The sequence below is a fragment of the Haliotis cracherodii genome, unplaced genomic scaffold, assembly GCF_022045235.1.
Source record: "Haliotis cracherodii isolate W230 unplaced genomic scaffold, xgHalCrac1.p SCAF_6, whole genome shotgun sequence".
Taxonomy (NCBI): domain Eukaryota; kingdom Metazoa; phylum Mollusca; class Gastropoda; order Lepetellida; family Haliotidae; genus Haliotis; species Haliotis cracherodii.
In genome coordinates, this window is record NW_027266319.1 from 16,462,766 (window position 1) to 16,484,173 (window position 21,408).

Genomic DNA, 21,408 nt, shown 5'->3' on the forward strand with positions numbered 1-21,408 from the left:
AGCTCTGACCAATGGCTGTATATTCCGCATGCTGATATCACAGTTGTATAGGAGAGGAGAGGGCACCGGCTGCCACGAGCTGGAACTGATTTACATGTACGAGTTTTGTGAAGTGAATAGCGTGTAAATCAACAACGACGCAGTGAAACTTGAAGCTGATAAGCATGCGTAATAGAAATGGACTCTGTCTTCACAACATGAGTGTGTACTACGTTACACCAGACAATGAAAACTAACCGATATCAAATGTCAATCATACAAAGTTGGTTGGTTGGTTTGTTGTTTAACGCCGCACTCAGCAATATTCCAGCTAAATGACGGCGGTCTGTAAATAATCGAGTCTGGACTAGACAATCCAGTGATTGATATCATGAGCATCGATCCACGCAATTTGGATCGATGACATGCATCAACCAAGTCAGCGAAACTGACCACCCGATCCCGTTAGTCGCCTTTTACGACAAGCATAGTCACCTTTTACGGCAAGCATGGGTTGCTGAAGACCTATTCTACCCCGGAATCTTCACGGGTCTCAATCATTCAAAGAGTGACTGAGTGAGTGAGTGAATGAGTGAGTGAGTGAGTGAGTGAGTGAGTCGGTGAGTTGGGTTTAAACTCATGAACAGTATTCCAGTTATATCACGGCGTATCAGTTTCATGTAGGAAAGGGACCGACTCCGTGGTCCAGTGGTAGAGCATCTGCCCGCAGAGCGGAAGGTCCGGAGTTCGATCCCCGACCAAGAGACGTAAAAAGATGGTACTTGTTGTCACCCTGTCTGGCACTCGGCATTAGGGGCTAAAACAAGGACTGGTCGGCTCGGAGTCAGTATACTGTGTCTGAGTGGGGTATTCATGTCATGTTGCATTGTATCTCTGTGGGCTAGCACTATAAATGGACATCAGTCTGGACTAGTGTGTCGTCGCTATATAAGTGCAATAATCTTGAACGCAACGTTAAACCCCATTTCACCTCACCTCACCACCTCATGTGGGATAGTCACTGGGGGCTAAGTCTGGGCTGTACAGTTAAATCACCCACCCTACAGCCCAGACTTAGCCCCCAGTGGCTGGCTGCCCTACGTGGAGATAAAGGATGCCACGGAGGCGTGGTTAGAGGCCAATCTATGGATTTCTATAAAAGTGGTATTAAAAGCTGGAAGGACAAATAGAATAAGTATATTGAGGTGAATGGAGATTATATTAAAAAATGAAAGTGCAAAAGATATTCTGCGACTTGGTCTGATATTGAAGTTGCAAAACTTATTGAACGCCCCTTGCACTGCAGAAATCTAGACTTGCCAAACAGTTTAGACTTGCATGGGCTGTATTTGATATATTTGTATCAGGGTCTGTATGACAGACTAAGGAACAACTGTACAAAGCGGTTTTAGCGCTAAGGTGATCGTGACTCCCACACCTTAACATAGACTTCCGACTGTCATAGCGGTGGGGTTGCTTTTTACAACGGCACCCAGTCGCACAGTTATATCAGGGCGTGTCAGCTTAATGAGGGAGGAAAGTGATGCAGGTCTCAGAGTTTACCATCTTGGTGAAACCCACGAGCACGGGTATTACGCTGACTAAGTAATTATCCTAATCAGGGCGAGTCTGGGATTCGAACCCAAAACAAAGATCTTACTCGGTGTGACTCTTGGATTCGAACCCACGGTCATGGGTCCTGGCACCCCTAAGTGATGCTTGATTAACGAATGAAGGTTGTACGACAATACGATGTTTAGACTTAGGTTTATAATCCAAAATATCCACAGGATATATCGCCTGGTGACGTCACGATCAAATTACATCACTTATCTCTCTGCCGCTGAAGCAGGTCAGCTGTCAGTTTGTACACCAAGACACTGGTTATTACTATTTACAAACTGAAAAAGTTTGAAGAATGTTTTTGGTTGATAAATAGAACTTCACACGCCACACTCAGCAATATTCCAGACAGCCAATCGAATCTGGACCACACAACACAGTGATTGATATCATGAGCATCACGTAATTGAGATACGATGACATGCATCAACCAAGTCAGCGAGCCTCACCACCCGATCCAATTAGTCGCCTTTTACGACAAGCATAGTCGCCCTTTACGGCAAGCATGGGTTGCTGAAGACCTGTTCTACCCTGGATCTTCACGGGTCTAGACGGCTGAGGTAGCCAAGGCGTTTTGCGCAGCCTCAAGTGATGTGACATACTTGTGACACGAAAACACGCATACCTCGGACAGTCGCAGGGCATTTATCATATTATCTCTTTCCATTGTTATGAGATGACGTCATAAGGATTAATATTTTTACAGCCAAGAGGAAGTCTTTCCGTGGAATGCGCATTTTTCTACCGTCGTAATGTCAGTGTCAAAACTGTCCTTACGTCTCATGAAAAATGTAAAAAAATAAAAATAGAGGAAACAGTAAAATTATTTTCATGTAATCGTGTCTTCTTTTGGTAATAGTATAAGTGTCTCTAAATATCCGTCGTCGTTCCCAGCATGCTATGCGACAATCACCGAGTGAATGGTGTTTAACGCTGCTTTGAATGACATTTCAGTTGTACCTTGACGTGTCAGGTGAGGTGAGGTGAAATTGGGTTTAACGTCGCGTCCAAGATTATTGCACTTATATAGCGACGTGCATGCACGTGTATGTGTGTGTGTGGCTGCTTGTACTAGTCCGGACTGATGCCGATTTATAGTGCTAGCTCACTGAGATACCATGCCGCAGTTTAACATGAATACCCCACTCAGACACAGTATACTGACTCCGAGCCGACCAGTCCTTGTTTTAGCCCTTTAATGCCGAGCGCCAGACAGGGTAACAACAAGTACAATCTTTTAACGTCTTTTTGTATGACGCGGCCCGGGATCGAACCCTGGACCTTCCGCTCTCCGGGCGGACGCTCTACCACAGGACCACGGAGGCGGTCTTGACGTGTCGGAACAAATTACTGCATGCCATAGACGTTTCTCTGTTGGTAGCTAAGAGAAACGGGAATGTTAGAGGCAAAACACAGTTTCGATGTAAATCTGGCATTCGAACCCAAAACCAAGGATCAATCCAGGATTCGAAGCCAAAACCAAGGATCAAACTAGGTGTGAATCTGGGATTCGAACCAAAAACCAAGGATCAAACAAAGGATCCTACTGGTTATGGGATTCGAACCGACGACGAACTGTTTTTGCATGGCGAGGTAGCACACTCTACAGACCGAACCTGCGTCGCCTTAGCTCCAAGCTGGATCCCCTTGTCACGCCCACTAGGAGAGAGCCTAACGTCTTGGAAGACGTTACAAGTGAGGTGAAATTTGGTTTAGCGACTTTGATATGACGTGGACAGTGAGTTTGACCACAGACCTTTCGATCTCCGGGCAGACGCGCTGTTGACTACACCACGGAGGCGGTCTCCGGACAGACGCTCTATCCACGTCACCACGGTTAAGCCATTTCTCTCTTGCGAAAAGTGTTTTGAAGACGTACTGTAATTGATGTGACTTTGCATCATGTTGATTCTATATTCTCTTTCCGACTCATAATCTTCCTTTGTGAACATAACTGCGGTTTTATCACATGCATACATAGCATTGCAGTGTCATTGGATTTCACCGTCGGCTTAGATTTGATTGTTATATTTAAACCAAGACTGGTCGGTATACTGTGTCTGAGTGGGGTATTTAGGTTAAACTGCGGCATGGAATCTCACTGAGCTAGCACTATAAATCGGCATCAGTCAGGACTAGTACAAGCAGTTACACACACACACACACACACACACACACACACACACACACACACACACACACACACACACACACACACACACACACACACACACGTACATGCACGTCGCTATATAAGTGCAATAATTAACGCCTCACCTCACCTCGCCTTAAGTCACGACCCACGTGGATCGGCCCCACGTGCGCGACGTATGACGTACGACCCAACTTCGCAATAACAGATTGATTTTGCTGTGCATGATTGAGCAACAGGCACGCAGATTGGCTTTGTATGACTGAGTTACAGTCATGTGGATTGGTTGCGTCTGAAGGCTATACAGCACGCCTGTTTATTGTTGTCAAGCATTTAATCCAAACAAACAATAAAAAATATGTTTGGAGATATAATGACAAGGTTAACTGAACATATATCAGCAGCACAGTGAGTGTGTGAGTTGGGTTTAACGCCGCTTTTAACAGTATTCCACTTATATCACGACGTGTCAGCTTAATGTGGGAGGAAAGCCCGAAGTGATGCAGGTCTCAGACGTTTACCACTTCGGTGAAACCCACGAGCACGGGTATGGTGCTGACCAACCAAGAAATATAATCGGGGCGAACCGGGATTCGAACCCACAATCATAGGTTTCAGCGAATCGCGGCGCCTTAGACGACTGGGCCACACGTGCCCCCCCAGCGGCACAGTGTATCCACCGTCCAGGTAAATGTATGTACAGCTACAGCAGGTGTCTGATTGGCACGGGAGCGGGGGAAGACATGTACATGTGTTTGCGTGCGTGTATTGGTTGGTTAGGGGTATGGTGGCCTCGTGATTGAAACGTTGCTCGTCAAGACCACGATTCGAACCCGTACATGGATGCATTTATCCGAAAACGGGTCAAGAGTGAGTGAGTATGGTTTTACGCCGCTTTTAGCAATATTCCAGCAATATCACGGCGGGGGACACCACAAATGGGCTTCACACATTGTACCCATGTGGGGAATCGAACCCGGGCCTTCGGCGTGACGAGTGAACGCTTTAACAACTCGGCTATCCCACCGCCCAGAGTCAAGAAATAACCACGCAATGCCAATACAAACAAATAAAGAAGTTGTTATCCATAAAGGCTTCGATTGATTGCGTCTGAAGTTTATACATCAAGCCTGTTTATTGTTGTCAAGCATTTAATCAAAACAAACAATAAAAAAATATAAAGACATAAAAGCTTCGTGTCTTCAGGTTCAAACTTCAAAGTGCCCATCCAAGAGTTAACGTAGTATGTCTAACAAATAACTTATGTGAAAAAATTGACACTACAAGGTTAAGGGAATATCACTGAATCAACCTTCACAACATGTGTTGCCTCAATGACACGACAAGGTGATTTATCGCCAGATGGCTTGCATCCTTGTCGCGCGTCATATTCTACTGGTCAACAAAATACGAATATCTACTATGATTGGTTGAATAGCCGGCAGGACTCCGGTGCAGTGTTGGTATAGGATACGGAACTTTCACCTATGTCCGTGATTGATATGAATAGAACATCAAAATATTGTTTGTAGAGGGGGATATTCCCGATATTATTACTTAATTAACACACTTTGTTTTATGATTTATGGCTTGCCGGGTTTTGAAAATCAAGGTTAATTAAGGATCGATGTCCGTGTGAGACGATACTTAGACAAACAAAGATATCACATTATATACCCCCGACCGCGTCATACCAAAAGACGTTAAAAGATGGTACGTGTTGTTACCCTGTCTGACGATCGGTATTAAGGGGCTAAAACGAGGTCTGGTCGGCTCGGAGTCAGTATACTGTGTCTGAGTCGGGTATTCATGTTAAACTGCGGCATGGTATCTCATTGTGCTAGCACTATAAATCGGCATTAGTCCGGACTAGTACAAGCAGTTAGTACACCTTAATGAATCATGGTTACGACTATCTTAATGCTAAGCTTGCTTTCTTGACCTGGGTCAGTGCATCTTACAGAATCAAGGTTACGACCATCTTAGGACTAAGATTGCTTTCTAGATCAGTGCCCTAGTCATCGTTCCACAAAGCAGTCTTAGAGCTACGACTATCGTAAATCTATGTAAAATATCGCTTTGAGAGATAAACTGTCTGCACACTGTCTGCAAAGAGCGTGTGTCCAATTGTGTTCAGTGTCTGCGAGTGTCTGTCGTGTCTGTGAGCGTCTGCAGATAACAGGCAGTATCGCGAGGTTGTTGCTTTACAGGAATTAACATACGGTCATCTGAAATATGTGTGTGAACAGCGGCGACGTCTTGGAAGGAAATGTTTGGGAAATGTCGTGCCTTGTGCCGACATCGGCGCTATTGTCACGAGACGCTGATGACGTCATCACATCAAAGTGTCAGGAGAAGCCACTCTGACCAGACCATCTTGCTACTTACATTAGGAAGTTCCTCCTTGTGTTCGGGGAGGCCAGGTTACCCCCTCGCACTGGTGACGTCACAACTACGTATGTGACCGTGAAGTATGGAATAACAGGTTCTCGTGTTTACTTCTTCAATCACAATGTTTGGTCTCCATTACTTTCTAAGCCGACGGGACCCGTGAAGATCCGGGATAGAATAGGTCTTCAGCAACCCATGCTTGCCGTAAAAGGCGACTGTACTTGTCGTAAGAGGCAACTAACGGGATAGGGTGGTCAGGCTCGCTGACTTGGTTGATGAATGTCGTATGAATGCCTAGTATACTGTAATCTCACTCTACCGCATGTATGGTGTTTATTGTCATACTTGCGACGATCTCACCTGTCCTACACTCCCTAGTATACTGTAATCTCACTCTACCGCATGTATGGTGTGTATTGTCATACTTGCGACGATCTCACCTGTCCTACACTCCCTAGTATACTGTAATCTCACTCTACCGCATGTATGGTGTGTATTGTCATACTTGCGACGATCTCACCTGTGCTACACTGCCTAGTATACTGTAATCTCACCCTAACACCTGTATGTTGTGTATTGTCATGTATAGCATACTTGCGACGATCTCACCTGTGCTACACTGCCTAGTATACTGTAATCTCACCCTACCACCTGTATGGTGTGTATTGTCATACTTGCGACGATCTCACCTGTCCTACACTGCCTAGTATACTGTAATCTCACTCTACCGCATGTATGGTGTGTATTGTCATGTGTAGCATACTGGCCACGATCTCACCTGTCCTACACTCCCTAGTATACTGTAATCTCACTCTACCGCATGTATGGTGTGTATTGTCATACTTGCGAAGATCTAACCTGTCCTACACTCCCTAGTATACTGTAATCTCGATCTGCCACCTGTGTGGTGTGTATTGTCATGTATAGCATACTGGCCACGATCTAACCTGTCCTACACTGTATTGTATACTGTAATCTCACTCTGCCACATGTGTGGTGTGTATTGTCATTTATAGCATACTGGCCACGATCTCACCTGTCCTACACTCCCTAGTATACTGTAATCTCACTCTACCGCATGTATGGTGTGTATTGTCATACTTGCGACGATCTCACCTGGCAGAGTGTTCTACTCATCTGTAACCAGGTAGACAATTTCATGCAAACCGTAACAAGAGCGACATGCGTACTTCAACCAGGAGAGTATGACGCTGTTATAAGTCAACAGAAGCAATTCTGTGACAGATGTTTATAGTTTATTAAAACAACATGGCTCCGGAAGTATGAACTGGCTATATAATATTTGTTGTAGGGTTTTTTTAATATTAATTCCTGTCATGACCACATGTTTTTTATGCTATCAAAGTTCGGCCTGGTCCTGCCTGGGGCTCTGAATGCACTGACCTAGACTAACACTTATTCCATGAAAAGATTTCTTTGACGTAATTGTTTGTTTTTTTCTGCAAAGAGAACACTTCCCCTTCTGCTGTTAGTCTATGAAAACATTTCATTTAAAAAAACACACTTTCCTTACAAAGAACCTTTCCTCTACCCCTGTTTTCATACACTAAGTCTATGAAACATTTCTTCAATTTATTTATTTTCAAAAGAACCCTACCTCTTCAGCTGTTTTCATAATCAAGGGTACTAGACTTTTAATTTGATCCAGATTTGCCTAGGCTTTTAGTAAATCTCTCTCTCTCTCTCTCTCTCTCTCTCTCTCTCTCTCTCTCTCTCTCTCTCTCTCTCTCTCTCTCTCTCTCTCTCTCTCCACATATATTCCACAGTCATAGGGAGACGTCTACATACAGTGAGACTTCCGTCAAGATATAAACCATGTTAACCTGGAGTGAATCGGACGACGTCATCCAGCCCCGAGGCGGTCGCTAGCGTTTCCGTGTAGGAGGGACAGGGTGCATGGCGTTGATTGGACAGTTGGTAAAGCGATCTATCACAAGAAGGCATGCGTTGCGTGACGTCACAGAGACATATGGTCTACATCTGATTTATGAAACACGGGAGAGGTGCCCTCGCTTTGCCGTGAAGCTACGTCGATGCTACCCTAGACTAACATCTAGTCTCTGAAATGATAATATTTCACAGAAAAAGACGTTTTTAAATTATTTTATTTCAATACAATAAAGAGAACACAGTGACTATCTTCTTTTTCACAAACTGCAGTAATCTAGACATGCCAACTCTCAGAGACTTACATACGGGCTGTATTGGAAATATTTGTTTTTAGGGGTCTGTGTGGCACTAATGCTACGCAATATTACCTTAGGCACCGCCACAGTGAATTTAAACTGGATTTAGCACAGGGCCTTAATATGGCGAGTGAGTAAAGTGAGTGAGTGAGTGAGTGAGTATTGTTTTACGCCGCTTTTAGCAATACTCCAGCAATATCACGGCGGGGGACACCAGAAATGGGCTTCACACATTCTACCCATGTCGGGAATCGAACCCGGGTCTTCGGCGTGACGAGCGAACGCTTTAACCACGAGTCTACCCGACCGCCCTGGCGGAAAAAGACTCTTTTGTTCTTATATCCGGACACGCTAGCTGGCTGCAGTCCCGTCTCCACGTGTGCAGCATATATGAGCGTTATAGCGATTTTGTTTGTCTGTTGTTTAACACTGCACTCAGCAATATTCCAGCTGTATAACGGCGGTCTGTAAATAATCAAGTCATAACCGAAGATCAAGTGATTGATATAATGAGCATCAATAAATTCAATTAGGATACGATGACATACATCAACCAAGTCAAGGAGCCTGAACACCCGGTCCCGTTGATGGCCTCTTATGGCAACCATAGTCGCCTCTTATGGCAAGCATAGTTTCCTCTTATGACAAGCATAGTCGCCTCTTATTGCAAGAATAGTCGCCTCTTATGGCAAGAATAGTCGCCTCTTATGGCAAGAATAGTCGCCTCTTATGGCAAGAATAGTCGCCCCTCATGGCAAGAATAGTCGCCTCTAAAGGCAAGCATAGTCGCCTTTTATGGCAAGCATAGTCGCCTCTTATGGCAAGCATGGGTTGCTGACGACCTTGAGTGGCAACGTGACGTAACTCTGTAGATGTAGTTGTACCGTAGCTGTAGAAGAAGATGAAGTTATATTTGCAGAAGATGTGTTGATTCAGTCGTTGTTGTCGCAGACATAGTTGCAGTAGAAGCTGTAGCAGCAGTATCAGTAGACTTGCACAAGTATAAGATTAAATCATAATTCCTAGATTTTATAAATAATAAGAACAAATTGCATGTATACATAAAAGATTGGCGTCCTCGGATCGTACTTAAAGTCCGCATATCTAGGTTTGCCTATTATTAGGACAGAATCACTACACATCCGTGGACTTATTTTTCTGTACAGACGTGGAGCAAGTGGTTGTCGACTAGCATCTAGTGGTAGAAGACTAACATCTAGTCTCTGGTGTCAGTAGTAATCGTTGTAGTAGTGGTGGTGGTGGCAGTAGTTGTCGTTGCAGTAGAAGTAGTAGTTGTATCAACATCAGTAGTAGTAGTAGTAGTAGTAGTAGTAGTAGTAGTAGCAATAATAGTATAGTAGTTGCAGTAGTGGTAGTTGTAGTAACAGTTGTAGTAGTTGTATCAGCAGCAACACCAGTAGTAGTAGTAGTAGTAGTAGTAGTAGTAGAAGTAGTAGTAGTAGTAGTAGTAGTAGTAGTAGTAGTAGTAGTAGTAGTAGTAGTAGTAGTAGTAGTAGTAGTGGTAGTAGTAGTAGGGGTAGTAGTAGTTGCAGTAATGGTACATGTAGCAGTAGTAGTAGGAGTAGTAGTAGTGGTAGTAGTGGTTGTTGTTGTTGCAGCGAGTGCGAGTATGCATGTTCGCGTGTGTCTGCGTGTGTGTGTGTGTGTGTGTGTGTGTGTGTGTGTGTGTGTGTGTGTGTGTGTGTGTGTGTGTGTGTGTGTGTGTGTGTGTGTGTGTGTGTGTGTGTGTGTGTGTGCCAATGACACTTGTTCTGTTGTTTTGTCTGCCACGTAAATGCCCAGCATTAAACGATTGTGACAATGGAGCCTAATGTGTAAGCGATTATAAATTACAGTATATGTATTTCCGATGGCTCTTTGATACAGCGTTCAAACTGAACAGATGTTGTTGACCTTTGAGGACTGACTGTAGAGACCCTGTCAAAGGCAAGGCGTTGTGATACAGCTATCAGCTATAAGTTATATGTATAGTATTGATTTTATTTTCCCACATTGATGTCAAGTTTACGAGTAAACACACAATATAAACCTACCCCAATCCATATCTCGTCATAGCAAACTGTGGTCGATTGAGTATGAATAGATATGTATCAAGTATTTATGCTATTGTTAAGAAAATATGTGCATAACACTTTTTTTCGATTTGCTATACTATTTTAATAGTTGTATAAGTAATGGCAGTAGTAGCAGCAGTGGTAGTAATAGCAGTAGCAGTAGCAGCAGCAGCAACAGCAGTAGAAGTAGTTGTAGTAGTAGTAATCGTAGTAGTCGTAGTAGCAGTAGTAGCAGTAGTAGTAGTAGTCGTAGTAGAAGTAGTCGTAGTAGCAGCAGCAGTAGTAGAAGTCGTAGTAGTCATCGTAGTAGAAGTAGTCGTAGTAGTCGTAGTAGTAGCAGCAGCAGCAGCAGCAGTAGTAGTAGTAGTAGTAGTAGTAGTAGTAGTGGTAGCAGTTGCAGGAGTAGCAGTGTCAATTGTAGTTGCTACAATAATCGGGAGACACTTGAAGTCACGTTATTGCAATGAAGGAACGGGTGAACCTCAAACATAGTATTAAAAAAAGATAAATAAAACAAAAAGCTGATATTACATCTTTGTCCCCATTTCGGCTCACCGTACACGAGCTCTTTGGCGCTAAATGCTTAGTGTTGGTATGATTATCTCCCCTTACCTATGAAGACGAGCGCTGGTGGCCACAAGTTGTTCCAGTTTCTACTGAGGTCACGTGAATGACTTGTATGGTTACATCGTGCACGTGCAGCTACAAGAAGTAATGAAACTATTAAATGAGTTTAATATCAGCTACAAATTAAAACACAGCTGGTTTTAAATTCGATTTATGGCTGAGCCAACTTTGTGCAATGAGTGTTAATGTTAAAATCCGATGATTGAATTTCACTATCAAGAGTTATGGTACAGGTGGGCCTGTGGTTGAGACGTCAATTCCAAGTTGCGTCCCTTAGACATGCCAGGATCCGTTAGTTGTGTTGTCAAATCCGAGATTTCCCCGATTCTGATCGTCAGTTGGTGCCGTGTTCGTTGTGTTCTTTTTATCTGCTTACACACCGTAATATATATGAAACCTGACTCATTCACTCGTTTCCTTGACAACTGGTATTTTGGTTCTCCTGATGACTCCATTTGGAAAATCAGAAAATGTCATCAGAAAATGCTAGTCTATCCCCAACATGTTGAACGACGCTACTTTCTTGTGTTTTACCAATTTCAGCAAAGTTGTCATGCAATTTTATCTTTTATTTGATATGGATTTCTTGAATTTGCTTAAATATATGAAACACACACAACGCACGTGACACACGTTTGTGTGTGCATGTGTTAGTGTGCGTTTGTGTACGTGTCTGTATGTGCGCATGTGCAGTGGCGTGTGAGCGTGTGCGCGTTTGCGTTTAAAGGGCGCGTGAGCGTGTGTCTGTTCGAGTGCGTTTGTGTGCGTGTGCGTGTGCGTGTGCGTGTTTATGGGCGTGTGCGTGTGCGTGTGTATGTGTGTGATGTGGTATCACTCACTCCCTCACTGAAGCCTCCACCTCACAGCTCGCAGATATGTGCCCTACAATGCATATAACACCTCTTCTGATGATTTGCCTGCCAGGAAATGTTCAACATCAAACGATTGTGACCATGTAGTCTAAAGTATGAGCGATTATAAATTACAGTATACGTATTTCCGATGGCTTTATGATACAGTGTTCAAAATGAACAGATGTTGACCTTTGACGACTGACTGTAGAGACCCTTTCATAGGCAGGGCGTTGTGATACAACTGGATAAATCGAGTATTATTTTGTTGTGGTTGGATAGTTGGTACACTGTAAAAATGTGTTTATACAACTGGATAAATCGAGTATTATTATGTTGTGGTTGGATAGTTGGTACTCTGTAAAAAATGTGTTTATACAACTGGATAAATCGAGTATTATTTTGTTGTGGTTGGATAGTTGGTACACTGTAAAAATGTGTTTATACAACTGGATAAATCGAGTATTATTTTGTTGTGGTTGGATAGTTGGTACACTGTAAAAATGTGTTTATACAACTGGATAAATCGAGTATTATTATGTTGTGGTTGGATAGTTGGTACACTGTAAAAATGTGTTTATACAACTGGATAAATCGAGTATTATTATGTAGTGGTTGGATAGTTGGTACTCTGTAAAAAATGTGTTTATACAACTGGATAAATCGAGTATTATTTTGTTGTGGTTGGATAGTTGGTACACTGTAAAAATGTGTTTAACGTGTAAACACATACAAGACACGTTTAGATCTAAACATGTTTAGAAATATGTTTAAATACAAATACAAATTTTGTGTGCTCCATATAAACACGTTTGAAAAACCCATGAAATAAGCTATCGTCTCACAGCCCAAACACCACCTAACCACAACATCTCTAAGATTTAAACATGTTTAGAATGTAAACACGTTGAAACATGTTTTAAAGTTTAACATATAAAGAGCATATCATTAGGCAATAAGTCAAATATGGATGAGATGTATATACCTATTAAAGTAAGATGTGCAAACCAGATTCACAGGCCAGTACTCACAACGAGCAAAATCAACATGAAAAGATGCACAAATATGTCAGACTAGGTTCATCATAGCGCCATCTGTAACAGCAGTCTCCGCAGCACAGCTAGTAGCGTGAGTGAGTGACTGAGTATGGTTTTACGCCGCTTTTAGCAATATTCAAGCAGAATCACGGCGGGGGACACCAGAAATGGGCTTCACACATTCTACCCATGTCGGGAATCGAACCCGGGTCTTCGGCGTGACGAGCGAACGCTTTAACCACTAGGCTACCCGACCGCCCCGGTAGTAGCGTAAAGGACTACACACCAAGAGGTTGCTAGTGCATGCGTATCCTCCAGATTTAACAGTGCTATGTTCATAAATGTGGTGTTGTGTGATTCCTAGTAATCCCCTCAAGCGAACACGAATTCTGACAATGTATACCTGATAAACCCATAGTTCTGTATCCCCATCAATTGCTAAAAAACCCATAGAAACCGCCTGGTAAATTAAAGAAATACCTGCAATGACGGTATACGTATCAAGGTGGGTATGTGGGTCTTTCCAACATTTAGAACCTGAAAACGTTTAGCTGTTAAATACAATCCTAAACTAAGTGAGTGAGTGAGTATGGTTTTACGCCGCTTTTAGCAATATTCCAGCAATATCACGGCGGGGGACACCAGAAATGGGCTTCACACATTGTACCCATGCCGGGAATCGAACCCGGGTCTTCGGCGTGACGAGCGAACGCTTTAACCACCAGGCTACCCGACCGCCCCCCTAAACTAAGTAGTAGTAGTAGTAGTAGTAGTAGTAGTAGTAGTAGTCGTAGTAGTAGTAGAAGTAGTAGTAGTAGTAGTAGTAGTAGTAGTGGTCGAAGTAGTAGTAGTAGTAGTAGTAGTAGTAGTAGTAGTAGTAGTCGAAATAGTCGAAGTATCAGTAGTCGTCATCATCGTCGTCGTCGGCGTCGTAGTAGTAGTCGAAGTAGTAGTAGTCGTCGTCATCGTCGTCGTAGTAGTAGTAGTTGAAGTAGTAGTAGTCGTCGTCATCATCATCGTCGTCGTCGTCGTAGTAGTAGTAGTAGCAGTAGTAGTACAACCAAAGTTAAGTCATAAAGTTGTGAAATACAAAAGTTCAGGGCTTGAACAAATCAACCCACGTCACGTGAACTTGTGAAAAACAAACGTACACGATTAACAAAACAACGAACTTCAAGCCGTATAGTTGTGATGTTGTTGATAAAGCAAATAGTATATGATAATAGTGGAATAATATTTGACTAGGTTATGTTACCATCAGGGTTCATTCACCCTGGGGGTCACGAACCGCCTGCAAGCTGTGAAGGCACAGCGTAAAACCTGTCGTTTGGAGGCTGGCGGCTGTGTGCTCGTAAACCTTTTCATTCGACCCCTTTATCACCGAGACTCGCGTCAAATCACAGGCCATATGTTGTATATGGTCCTCTGGTTATCTGAACTGTGTCAATTGAACAGAGGGATGTGTAAGTTTGACAGTGTAAACTTGAGGGATGCGATTCTATGAATAGAAGATTGTTAGTATCCATTGTGATTGTTAGTATCCATGGACTTGTCTAAAGGTTATGGTGTGCAGGAACTATAATCAGCCACTTCAGGGTTTCATTTCTCATGCACATGGAGAAATATCGGTACATGCCGGCACCGGTTGATAGATAGCAAAACGAGTCCGTGAAATATGCGAATTTTCAACGACAAATAAGAAAGCTCCGACCACGTACCCTGTTTAATGAACGAAGAGCGTCATGGGGTGGGGGTGGGGGTGGGGGTGGGGGTGGCGTTCTGCTAAGTGTTAACAGGGGAGAGGTAACTCTTTGATCAGAGTGTACAAGGGAGAGGTAACTAGTTGATCAGAGTGTACAGGGGAGAGGTAACTCGTTGATCAGAGTGTAGAGGGGAGAGGTAACTCGTTGATCAGAGTGTACAGGGAAGAGGTAACTCGTTGATCAGAGTGTACAGGGGAGAGGTATCTAGTTGATCAGAGTGTACAGGGGAGAGGTAACTAGTTGATCAGAGTGTACAGGGAAGAGGTAACTCGTTGATCAGAGTGTACAGGGGAGAGGTAACTCGTTGATCAGAGTGTACAGGGGAGAGGTAACTAGTTGATCAGAGTGTATCGGGGAGAGGTAACTAGTTGATCAGAGTGTATCGGGGAGAGGTAACTAGTTGATCAGAGTGTATCGGGGAGAGGTAACTAGTTGATCAGAGTGTATCGGGGAGAGGTAACTAGTTGATCAGAGTGTAGAGGGGAGAGGTAACTAGTTGATCAGAGTGTACAGGGAAGAGGTAAATAGTTGATCAGTGTGTACAGGGGAGAGGTAACTCGTTGATCAGAGTGTACAGGAGAGAGGTAACTCGTTGATCAGAGTGTAGAGGGGAGAGGTAACTCGTTGATCAGAGTGTACAGGGAAGAGGTAACTCGTTGATCAGAGTGTACAGGGGAGAGGTAACTCGTTGATCAGAGTGTACAGGGGAGAGGTAACTCGTTGATCAGAGTGTACAGGGAAGAGGTAACTCGTTGATCAGAGTGTACAGGGAAGAGGTAACTCGTTGATCAGAGTGTACAGGGGAGAGGTTACTCGTTGATCAGAGTGTAGAGGGGAGAGGTAACTCGTTGATCAGAGTGTAGAGGGGAGCGGTAACTCGTTGATCAGGGTGTAGAGGGAAGAGGTAACTAGTTGATCAGAGTGTACATGGAAGAGGTAACTCGTTGATCAGAGTGTACAGGGAAGAGGTAACTAGTTGATCAGAGTGTACAGGGAAGGGGTAATTCGTTGATCTCCGTGTGTGTGTGTGGCGGGGGGGTAACTCGTTGATCAGTGTCTGGGGGGGGGGCAGGGATAACTCGTTGATCAGCGTACATAGGGGAGAGGTAACTCGTTGATCAGAGTGTATATGGGTGGCGGATAACTCGTTGATCAGAGTGTACAGGGGTTGGCGGATAACTCGTTGATCAGTGTGTACAGGGGTGGCGGATAACTCGTTGATTAGTCTGTACGGGCAAAGGGATAACTCGTTGATCAGAATGTTTACCGGGAGGGTACCGGGTGACAAATATCTCACACACAGTTCATTATGCTAAGTGTGTAGTTTATTAACATGACGCAACAAGGGTCTACAACCGACGTTTCTTGCTTCCGCCGCTTTGCTGAGAATCAGGGCTTCGTCTCCATAACTTCAAATACTGCCAAGACGAGAAAAACTTGAAGCAAGCGGTTCTGTATTTTCACATAACGCGCCTCATTCACTGTTCGTGAGGTCATACTAGATTTCATACTAAAAATAGCATCGCATGAATTCTTCTGTTACGCGTAATACGCATAACGTGAGTCCTGCTTGATTGTAAGACATGATGTTAGATTAAAGGAGTATCACGATTCAAGGCCAGTAACTTAGATTATAACTGCCATGTCATGTATGGACATACCTTATCACGCTCCGCGTCACACCTCTCCTTGCCACAACCTTATCTCTCCTCTCCATACATAGGAAACGTCAACACAGAGAATCAGTGTGGATTATCCGCCGAAAACATTCCATTGGGCGTAAAAGGCAAAATAGATACTCGGTGATGACACCAGGCGTTCGCGAAAACCAAAATTATTGAAAAACATAAATTGTCACATATGATGCTTGGGGAAATATTTAGTCTGCTACATACTTACATTGTTGCAAGAGGCTTATTATTAAGGCTAATAGTTTTAATTTTAAAACAGGTGTCTGGTTTCTCAGTTTCCTGTAACTGAAAAATAACCACCCCAAACAAAATCCCTTACAATCAACGACGTCAACCACGTCTCCCCTTATTATCAACAATGTTTCCCTCACAGTCAACCCCTTCTAACCTTACTGTCGGCCACGTCTTAACTCTCTACCACGTATCACCTTACCTCCAACCATGCCTCTCTATATTACCTCCAACCATGCCTCTTATAATTACCATCAACCATGCCTCTCTATATTACCTCCAACCATGCCTCTTATAATTACCATCAACCATGCCTCTCTATATTACCTCCAACCATGCCTCTTATAATTACCATCAACCATGCCTCTCTATATTACCTCCAACCATGCATGCCTCTTATAATTACTATCAACAATGCATGCCTCTTATAATTACCATCAACCATGCCTCTCTATATTACCTCCAACCATGCCTCGTATAATTACCATCAACCATGCATGCCTCTTATAATTACCATCAACCATGCATGCCTCTTATAATTACCACCAACCATGCCTCTCTATATTACCTCCAACCATGCATGCCTCGTATAATTACCATCAACCATGCATGCCTCTTTTAATTACCATCAACCATGCCTCTTATAATTACTATCAACTATGCCTCTCTATATTACCTCCAACCATGCATGCTTCTTATAATTACCATCAACCATGCCTCTCTATATTACCTCCAACCATGCCTCTCTATAATACCTCCAACCATGCCTCTCTATATTACCATCAACCATGCCTCTCTTTATTACCATCAACCATGTCTCTCATTATTACAATTAGACATGTCTCTCTTTATAACCATCAACCATGTCTCTCATTATTACAATTAAACATATCTCTCTTTATTACATCAACCGTGTCTCTCTTTATTACCATCAAACATGTCTCTCATTATTACCATTAACCATGCCTCCTTATATTACCATCAACCGTGTCTCTCTATATTACCAATAACCATGTCTCTCTTTATTACCATTAACCATGTCTCTCTATATTACCATAAACCGTCACCGGTGTCTCTCATTATTACAATTAAACATGTCTCTCCTTATTACCATCAACCGTGTCTCTCATTATTACAATTAAACATGTCTCTCTTTATTACCATCAACCATGTCTCTCATTATTACAATTAAACATGTCTCCCTTTATTACCGGGGCGGTCGGGTAGCCTTGTGGTTAAAGCTCGTTCGTCACGCCGAAGACCCGGGTTCGATTCCCGACATGGGTAGAATGTGTGAAGCCCATTTCTGGTGTCCCCCGCCGTGATATTGCTGGGATATTGCTAAAAGCGGCGCAAAACCATACTCACTCACTCTTTATTACCATCAACCGTGCCTCTTATTATTACCATCAAACATGTCTCTCATTATTACCATTAACCATGCCTCCTTATATTACCATCAACCGTGACTCTCTATATTACCAGTAACCATGTCTCTCTTTATTGCCATTAACCATGACTCTCTATATTACCATCAACCGTGTCTCTCATTATTACCATTAACCATGTCTCTCATTATTACTATCAAACATGTCTCTCTATATTACCATCAACCATGCCTCTCTATATTACACTCAAATATGTTACTTTATTACCATCAACCGTGTCTCTCATTACTACCACAACCGTGTCTCTCATTATCACCACCAACCATATCATTATCATGTTTACCATCCCTGTGCGTACGCCATGTGCTATTTATCCCACATGTGTCCATATAATAACCATCAGTGTATGACGTCAAACGCAATATTCTTTTAATAAATACAGACCTTAAAACTGTTGAAAACAGAAAATATGTTTAAATTTCAGATCCTGCTTACTGACAAGCGAAGAGCGAGACTGCGTAGTACTGGGTGGACCCAACATGTCGCCGGTCGGAGTGTGGTCGTCACCAACTGTGCCTTTCGCGAGGCCAGAGCCAGGAGGGACATTACCAAATATTGACAGAGCCAAGAATTTCTCGACATTCTTTGGCGCAGTTTTAGATTTGCCCTGAATCTCATGATGGTCGACCCAAACTTGGCTCCGTTCAAACATGGAGATTTGTCCACAGACAAAACAAACCCTTTCACCCACAGCGAGGTTTGCTCTGTGTTCCCGCCATTTCTACCTGCATCCTGAACCAGGCATTCCGGTCATGTTGACGGGCAAATGTAAAGGTCATGACCCGTCACGTGATTGGTCAGCGTTACTGGAACAGACTGCTACCATTTCCCGCCAAATCGCGTCTCTGTTTTTACTTCAAATACCACGCTGTTTTATCGAGAAGACATTACGTTTCCTGCGTCATCTTGATTTTCTGACGAAACAGGTCTGAAGTGCATATGGACAGAGACAAGAGTTGGTGACTTAGAGGTCTGTGGTGTATATAGCAGAGACAAGAGTTGGTGACTTAAAGGTCTGTGGTGTATATGAACAGAGACAAGAGTTGGTGACTTGGAGATCATTAGAGTATATGAACAGAGACAAGGGTTGGTGACTTGGAGATCATTAGAGTATATGAACAGAGACAAGGGCTGGTGACTTAGAAGTCTGTGGTGTATATGAACAGAGACAAGAGTTGGTGACTTAGAGGTGTGTAGATTATATAAACAGAAACAAGGATTGGTGACTTAGAGATCTGTAGAGTATATGAACAGAGACAAGGGATGGTGACTTAGAGATGATTAGAGTATATGAACAGAGACAAGGGCTGGTGACTTAGAGGTCTGTGGTGTATATGAACAGAGACAAGAGTTGGTGACTTAGAGATCATTAGAGTATATGAACAGAGACAAGGGCTGGTGACTTGGAGATCATTAGAGTATATGAACAGAGACAAGGGCTGGTGACTTAGAGGTCTGTGGTGTATATGAACAGAGACAAGAGTTGGTGACTTAGAGGTCTGTAGATTATATAAACAGAAACAAGGATTGGTGACTTAGAGATCTGTAGAGTATATGAACAGAGACAAGGGATGGTGACTTAGAGATGATTAGAGTATATGAACAGAGACAAGGGCTGGTGACTTAGAGGTCTGTGGTGTATATGAACAGAGACAAGAGTTGGTGACTTAGAGATCATTAGAGTATATGAACAGAGACAAGGGCTGGTGACTTAGAGGTCTGTGGTGTATATGAACAGAGACAAGCGTTGGTGACTTAGAGGTCTGTAGATAATATCAACAGAAACAAGGGTTGGTGACTTAAAGATCTGTAGAGTATGTGAACAGACACAAGGGATGGTGACTTAGAGGTCTGTGGTGTATATGGATAGAGACAAGAGTTTGTGACTTAAAGGTCTGTGGTGTATATGAACTGTGACAAGGGATGGTGACTTAGAAGTCTGTAGAGTATATGAACTGTGACAAGGGATGGTGACTTAGAAGTCTGTAGAGTATATGAACTGTGACAAGGGATGGTGACTTAGAAGTCTGTAGAGTATATGAACAGAGACAAGGGATGGTGACTTAGAAGTCTGTAGAGTATATGAACAGAGACAAGGGTTGGTGACTTAGAAGTCTGTAGAGTATATGAACTGTGACAAGGGATGGTGACTTAGAAGTCTGTGATATATATGAACAGAGACAAGGGCTGGTGACTTAGAAGTCTATGATGTATATGAACAGAGACAAGGGATGGTGACTTAGAGGTCTGTGATGTATATGAACTGTGACAAGGGAAGTGACTTAGTGGACCGTGGTTTCTGTGAACAGTGACAAGACTAAACATAACTGGATCATGTGTACAAGGAATTGTTGCTTCTTCTGAACTTAGCTAGGTGACAAAACCCATGGTTCGTCACGTAGTGAAAAGTGTTGCCAGCTTTTATTCTTCGCCAAAATAGGTCAGTTTTTTCTTTATGTTACTCACGAAGTTGAAATTGGGTCAGCTGATTCCACGTATCTCACAAAAAATCCTCAATCAACAATTTCATTCAAAATGGGCCCGTGGTATTTCCATCGCATTGACCTTGAATGCCGCTAGGTTTCAACATGGCGATTCATTGTCGTTATTTTTAGCCGGTTAATGTTTGAAGTATGCGCTTGATCGTCTGGTGTTGTTTCGGTGGCGGATCGATATGAATGCATTCGGTATTCGCTAACCAAATAGGCTCAGGATCCCACCGCTTGGAATGTTGGCCAACTTTACAGAAGGTGTTGAAATTAAAAACAAGTATGTCACATGAAAGAAGGCGACCTGGGCCCACTTGCACAAAGCGACCTTAGCTCTAAGACTATCGTAAGCCTATGTTAAAGTATGGGAGTTACGATCATCTTCGCGCTATTTTAAGATCGTTTTGTGCAAGAGGGCCCAGGTCAGGACAGGGGGCTCTCCGGAGTGTTTGTGCCAGTGTTTTCACATTCATCTGTCTGTTTGATGTCTGCGCGCCAAAACAGATTCATGGTCATACGGTTTATACACATTCCACACCGACATACTTCACCCCAAAAAAATGATTCGGTTGAAAAAATGATTCAGCCGACAAACAACGTCATGTGTGTTATGTTGGATGTTTATGCTGTGACGTAGCTGCGTGGTGGCCGCATTATTTACACTGTGTATTTGTTCCCTGTAGACGGGAGCTACATAATGAACCCGTTACATATTAGATACTTCTTTTTACCTTATAGATTTATACACCGTTGCGTTTTGCTTGTTACATGAATAATATTACTTTGTTACATACAAACACACACACACACGCGCGCGCGCACACACATACACAGAAACACACAC